The following is a 7,972-nucleotide window of genomic DNA, read 5'->3' on the forward strand; positions in this document are numbered from 1 at the left end:
TACCGCCTTAGTAATTACTAGTACCACGTCCGTGCGATGCACGTATCGATTTAATTTCATCACAATAATATCACATTTTGAATTAATTACATAAAATCATATATAATTATATGATCTCATGGTTAAAAAATCACAGATGTGTAAAACAATTTAAATAAACAACCCGAAAACATATAATTAAACAACTTTATAAATCAATAACGTGCTTTAAGAATCACAGATGTGTAAAATAATTTATATAACCATTTTATTCCCTATCACAAAACAATAATCATAATTTTATATTGTATTAATGTCTACCACAAAACAACAATCATAATTCTATATTCTATTAATAGACAACATAAATGCTTCAATACCATACACATCAAAAAGTAGAGATAATCATCAATACTAAAGAGTCAATAAAATATAAGTATGCGGCATAAAAAAATTTACTATATGATAACAATATATTCGTTCATAAAGTTTGGAAAACTTAGTTGCATCAACCTCCTAGATATACAAATTAAAATTTTCAAAACATTCACACAATATCTCTCACGAAATAAAAGATACTCCTATATTGCTTATAATAATTGTGCATGAAAATTATTTCCAAAGTCAAGCCCAACACTTAAAACTCAAAACCCAAGACTAAAAAAAGTTACAAATTAAATAAATAAATAAAACATTAACCAAACATAAACACATTATCAAATCTTCTTCTTCACTTAGATGTTAATTTCTTTTTCAATATCTGCTGCAGCTTACGTATCCATCTCATTTCCTCCTTATTCTCGATCAATTGGAGATTCGACATCAAATTTCACTATCTCAAAAGATATAGTATTATTTTAAATTTTAGATTAATAATTAAAATAAATAAAATATTGGCAACTCAATATCAATTATCGAAATAAACTACAAATCTCATACTTACATGAAATGATTTAAAATTTATGCTTAAACAATTACCTCCAACACCACAATCCACATAGTGTATATAATTCCTGCAATTACATAAATAATGATAATTAATCAAATCTATCCAATCTAAAGATGAACCCAAAGAATAAAGTTTATCGGAAATTCAGTGACATGTAATAGAAAATAGAAAATAAAGGGTGAGTGAATTTATAACTACCACATGCCATATTTTTATCAAAAAAAAAAAAGAATTAGGATCTTAAGTTAAATGAAAATAAATAGTATCAAATAAGACGTTATATATATAAAATAACTAATCACAAAATGTTATTTTTTGCTGATTACCTTCTCCACCCAAGCTTCCTTGAACTCGACCATCTACACACCCAAAAACCACCATAATGATCTCACCATTTACTTTTTACATATACCCTCCAACATATCAAAGAAAATGAAATGTACCGTTTGTTTGAAAATTCTTGTCACACAATTACAATACTCAACTATTGCAATTACATATCAAAGAAAATGAGATGTTATTTTTTGCTGTTTACCTTCTCCACCCAAGCTTCCTTGAACTTGACCATCTACACACCCAAAGACCACCATAATGATCTCACCATTTACTTTTTACATACACCCTCTAACATATCAAAGAAAATGAAATCTACCGATTGTTTGAAATTCTTGTCACACAATTACAATACTCAACTATTGCAATGAAGATAACTTTAACGGCCATTCTCTTTTCCCAAACTTATAGTAAGAATTTTGTGGAATACAATATGGTATTTGCACCTATGGACCATATACTTATAGCCATAAATTTAAATAGGATAGGTTAATTCTCTTTATGTATTTTTAATATTTTAATTAGTGGAGAACCGTTACAATAATCATTGTATTATATTTATTAAGAAATTTAGGTTAAATTGTCAAAATTTTAAATGGATGCTAAAAGGAAATAAATTTTGTAGCCCATTTTCCATGGTCAAAGGAATTGAATCAATTCTTTCCATATTTAAATATTTATGCACCAATCAACATAAATATTAGTATAATTTCCACATTAATATGGTTAAACGTATGATGATGCTATAGCTTGCAACAGTCAAACTTTTAAATTGAATTATCACTAATACAATTATGAGTAATTGACAGTTACAATATCATGACTGAATTCAAGGTATAATGATACACAAATTAAGTACAAAATTACAATCAAAATCCAAATTATATAAATATTTAAAATTTTGTTATGGCCAAAACTCGCCTTTTATATATGTATAGATATGGCATTACTATAGGCTAGTAATTACTACTACTATAAAGATGTTTTAACTTAAAATCGCACAAATCATTAGTTTTTTAAATTATAAATTTGCTAAGTTGCGTACAACTTTAGTTTGCTTACTATATCAAGTAATAGTTAGTTATCTCCCTTTCGTGTTAAAGTTTATTTAGCACTAATTAGAAGCCAAAGGTCAAAAGCTTTTTTGTCATTTGCAATTTGACATAAATTTTTTCAATACATAAACAAATAAGGGCGGTTATAGATAGCAAGCTCATTGCTCATCAAATTTGTCCATATTATTTCCTTTTCCCTATTTTATGAGTTTCATCGTATTCTAATAAAGACTCGTGTCGAGATGTCCATAAAATGTGAAAAATTATTATTTAAAAAAGTGACAATGTTTTTTTATGTGTTCACCGCATATACATCCTCACATGATTCCACATTTTATTCCTAAATAGAGTACTACAAAGAAAACAAATTTTGTCACGAGAGGTTTTATATACGCAAGTAGCAATCAAAACATGCACTTAGTCTTAATCTAAATTTCATACTGTCACCGGTCATTTAATTTAATAATTAAAAAATGTGTTACTGTGTTGCCGATATAGGCAGAAGTTATGAGATTGTAAACAAGCTACTTTTAGCTTTAGTAAAATGTGTATAATGTTTTTATAATTTTATTTTATAATAAGATGTGGATATAATGATTTATTGAATGTAAGATCTATTTATTAAAATAATAAAAAAATGTGAAAATGTTGGCACAATAATTGGAGTGATGCGTAAAATTCAACTGAAATGACATGGTAGAAGGTTAGCCTAATTAATCAACCGCCCAATACAAGCATATTAGGTAAACTCATGTCGTTATCATTTCGTTCTCATAATTTCAAAATCTGTTTTATCGTTAATGCAAAAGGAGTATATACAATCATGTCGGAGTTGGATTCCTGCTGTGCTCCAACCACAACAGAGGCTCCCGTGCCTCACCCGCTACAATATTTTAATATTAAATATTATTTTTTTACATTTTTTATTAATAAAATATATATTTATGTGCACGGCAGCCCTGCTGTGGTTGAAGCACAACAGGGGATCCAACTCCAATAATGTCTCTTAATTTAGAAATCGACTAGACTGATTTTTTGAAACGGTTCTATATTAATTTGTGATATAATTTCATGATTAATTTACCCTTAATACATAATTTTAAATATTTTTTACAGTATTATTTAAATAAAAATTTATTGATTTAGGAATTAAATATGGTGATACTAATTACCACTCTACATAATTAATTTACTATATTTAGTTATAAAATAATTTCATAAGTACCATATTTTTTTAATTAAATTTTCACTTATTCATTTTATGTTTAGTTTCTAGTTTTTTTCTTTGTCTTTTTGTTATTCTTTCATTAGTTTATTTCATTTTACTATAAAATTTCTAAAATAAATCACCATTTTATATAAATCGTCAATATCGTAACAAATGAAATTACTTATCTTAATATACTTATAAGAATATATTAAGCATTTTTCTTATTAAAATTAGAATATAACAAAATAATGTAGTAATAATGATTATTATAAGTAAATTATAAAAACAATTGTATACGTGGGTATGTATGTTCAATCATTTAAATAATTGGTAGTAACGAGACAACAATATAATTTACTTTTATTAAATCAATTGAGGCAACAATGCATATATTAAATCATGCTTGGCCATATTAACTCTCACCTAGTTATATATGTGTAAATTGTTTGGTTCTTGCTTCATATCAAGAAAAAGCTTTTCAGGTTTGGAGCTTGAGGGATTGATGATGATAAATGTGTCTTCTGCAAAATTAAAAATGAGATCCTTAACCTTCTCCTTTTGTGTGTAAGTTCTCCATCAATTTTTGGTGCTATTATTGTTCTCAATGGAATGTGAGATGTGTCTTATTGCTCCCCAAACTAAGGAAAGGCAAGTCTCCTCTCATGGAGTGAGACGCCGTTCATGAAAAAGTTCGATATGATGTTGTGAATGACAATGTTCTACACCATCACATGGTTAATTTGGAATATTAAATATGAAATCTTCAAGGATTGAAGCAAAACTGGAAGTTCAAGAAATGTGATAGGATAAACCCCCTATCGGGTTGATCGGCGTCCTTAGATCGGCGATCGATAAATGTCTGGCGCGGGCAAGTGCCCGTCGAGCAAGACGGGTCTCTCACTTTGGAGAAGAGAATGAACGATAATATTGATATTCTTGATTGATTTCTCAAATGATTACAATAACTCCTATTTATAATGCTAATAACTAACTTACTTGACAAGAAAACAAAGATATGGAAAAGATACGCAAATAAACAAAGATGTGGAAAAGATACGCAAATCTCTAATTTAACTAACTAAATAATGCTCGTATCAACTCCCCCACGGTTGAAATCCACCTTGTCCTCAAGGTGTGAACTACGACACAATGAAGAGAGTCGAAAACATCAGAAACCAAATCTGGTGCTGTGCGCGGAACATCTTCCGTCGGGCAGCGGGGCAACTTCGGTTCGAGATGGTGGGAAGGCATAACTAGTTGCTGTGCGCGGGTGGATTCCCGTCGGGCAGCGACGTAGCTATGATTCGATCGGTGTGGCTAGTTGCTGTGCGCGGTGGATTCCCGTCGGGCAGCGACATAGCTGTGATTCGATCGGCGTGTTGGAAGGTGAGATCGCGATGAAAGCACCAATTTGATAGGATAAACCCCCTATCGGGTTGATCGGCGTCCTTAGATCGGCGATCGATAAATGTCTGGCGCGGGCAAGTGCCCATCGAGCAAGACGGGTCTCTCACTTTGGAGAAGAGAATGAACGATAATATTGATATTCTTGATTGATTTCTCAAATGATTACAATAACTCCTATTTATAATGCTAATAACTAACTTACTTGACAAGAAAACAAAGATATGGAAAAGATACGCAAATAAACAAAGATGTGGAAAAGATACGCAAATCTCTAATTTAACTAACTAAATAATGCTCGTATCAAAATGACAACTCTTTGGGCATCTTGGCACATGAACATGAGGTTGCGTCATGATTTTTCCTTTTCACCAGGACAAGTTGTAAAGCCACATGAAGTAAGGAAGTGACTACGAAAATATTTGTAAGGATCAGACTAAGATCGGATTCACTAATTACCAAGACCTATTTGTTTCTTTATTAAGAGAGCTCAGTCAAACTCTAACCATGCGACTGATTTTTACAATTCAAGGCTTACAAAAACTTGAATACCGAATTACAATCTAGCTATTACAACAAGATTAAGATCATCTTAACCTTTTATTCCTCTGCCTGCACACTTAACAAACAAGTTAGTAACACAAAAGATAGATCCTCTCGGATCTGAAACCGTTACACAAGTAAAACAAGAATATGCAGAAAACACAGAAGAGATCCAGACTTCGGCTCAGCCACCCGCCGATAGAACAAGTCTATTCTCCAGAAAATAGATCCAAGGGAGCATAACTGAATCTACCAGTGATTGACCTCACACTCCAGATTCCAGCACCAACAGACTCCTCAACACCAGATCTAACACCTCCGAGAACAAACTCACACAGGAACACTCACACACGAAACCCTAGTTTTCACCAACACACAAGCAACCGAAGTGGTTGCCTTCTCTAGCACTGTAACAAGACCTACTACACTTTTAACCGTGAGAGATCACAAAAGAACCGTCGGAGAACCGTCAGAGAAGAAAGCAGAGAGAGAGAGAGAGCTTCTGAGAGAAAAAGAGCGTTAGAGAAAAAGAGAGAATGAGTGAATGAGAATAGAAAGGAACACACCTCTCACATAACTAAAACACATCACAATCCAATGGCTGAGAGCCTTGATCCGGGTGGGAGTACACGTGGCTGCATCTGGAGTGTTAGGGTTTAGTTTTGGGCCAAGCCCAAATCAGCATCACCTGGGCTAAAGAAATAACCAGCCCAAATGAAAGTCCATCACCAAATATTCAACATACTCCACCTTGGACTTCATTCTGGGAAACCAACCTGGACTATAAGCTAAGGTGTAAGAATCATCACAGCCTACAAGGTAGCCCTCAGCCTCAAAGAACAAAAGTTCACTGGCATTTTGGGAACCACCAGGTTGCCTCTAGACACCAGAGGGTTAAACCCATTAGTTTAGGAGGGCTTTCTGCCTCAAGCCACCTACCAGCTTTACCACTGCACGTAAGATGACTGAGGACTTTTCCCCGGGACATGCACCTATCCTAAATCAAAGTGCAGAAACTTAATGCAGAAAAGAAGTTTTTCAACAGGCAAGGTTTTAATACCCATATCTGTAGGGTTTTTATCTGTATGCACCTTTTGAAGAAACACTTCACCTTTTTCTACTATGTCCCTAATTTAATGAAACCTTACATCAATATGTTTAGTTATATCATGGAAAACAGGGTTTTTACATAACTGAATAGCAGACTGAGAATCAGAAAACACAGTGGGAGATAACTTCAAAAAATTAAGTTCAGAGAGAACTCCCTTTAACCAGACTGCCTCTTTCATTGCTTCTGTGATAGCAATGTACTATGACTCAGTAGTGGACAAGGCCACTATATGCTGCAATTGAGACTTCCAACTAATACAAGATTTGCAAACAGTAAACACATAGGAGGGTGTTGACTTCCTCTTATCCCTAACATTTGCATAGTTAGAATCCACAAAACCAGTTAGGGTAACACCTTCATCACACTTAGAATAACACAGGCCATACTTGGAAGTATGTTTCAGATATCTCAAAAGCCATTTCAAAGCTTCCCAATGCACAGGTCCAGGATTAGACATATATCTACTAAGGCATGAAACTGCATAGGCAATATCAGGCCTAGTATTCACCATCAAATACATCACAAAACCAATTGCATTTGCATAAGGAACTTTCTTCATAGCATCAATATCAGATTTAGTTTGAGGGCACTGCTCTTTATTCAACACAAAATGGGCAGCCAAAGGCACTGAAGCAGATTTTGCATCAAACATGTTAAATTTCTTAAGAATTTTGCACACATAGGGTTCTTGATGCAGCACAAGGGTAGAATACTTTCTATCTCTGAAAATATTTATCCCTAAGATCTTCTGGGCATCACCTAAATCTTTCATGTCAAAATTCTTACTTAATGCAGATTGAACAGTTTTTATGGTTTTCAAACATGGTCCCATTATAAGCATGCCATCAACATACAACAACAAGAACACAGGCACAGGAGACTCAAGGTTCTTAATATACAAGCATGCATCAAAACTGCTTCTTACAAAGCCTAACTTATGCATATAACTATTAAACTTGATATTCCATTGCTTAGGAGACTGTTTCAAACCATATAGAGCATTTTTCAGCAAACACACATGATTGGGAAACTTATGATCAACAAAGCCTTCAGGCTGTTTCATATAGATAGGTTTATCTAAATCACCATGCAAGAAAGTAGTTTTAACATCCATCTGTTTTAATTCCTAATTAAAATGAGCACACAAGGCAAGCATTAATCTGACAGTAGTGAATTTAACAACAGGAGCAAATATTTCAGTGTAATCTACCACATCTTGTTGAGTAAAGCCTTTTGCAACTAATCTGGCCTTGTACCTAAGGCCTTCCACCTCATTTTACAGTTTGTATAACCACCTGCAATCAACCACAGATGCACTAGGAGACAAAGGCACAAGTATCCAGGTAAGATTTATCTCAAGAGAATGCATTTCCTCCAACATGGCTTTA

The sequence above is a fragment of the Salvia splendens genome, chromosome 13 (genome assembly GCF_004379255.2).
Source record: "Salvia splendens isolate huo1 chromosome 13, SspV2, whole genome shotgun sequence".
Classification (NCBI taxonomy): domain Eukaryota; kingdom Viridiplantae; phylum Streptophyta; class Magnoliopsida; order Lamiales; family Lamiaceae; genus Salvia; species Salvia splendens.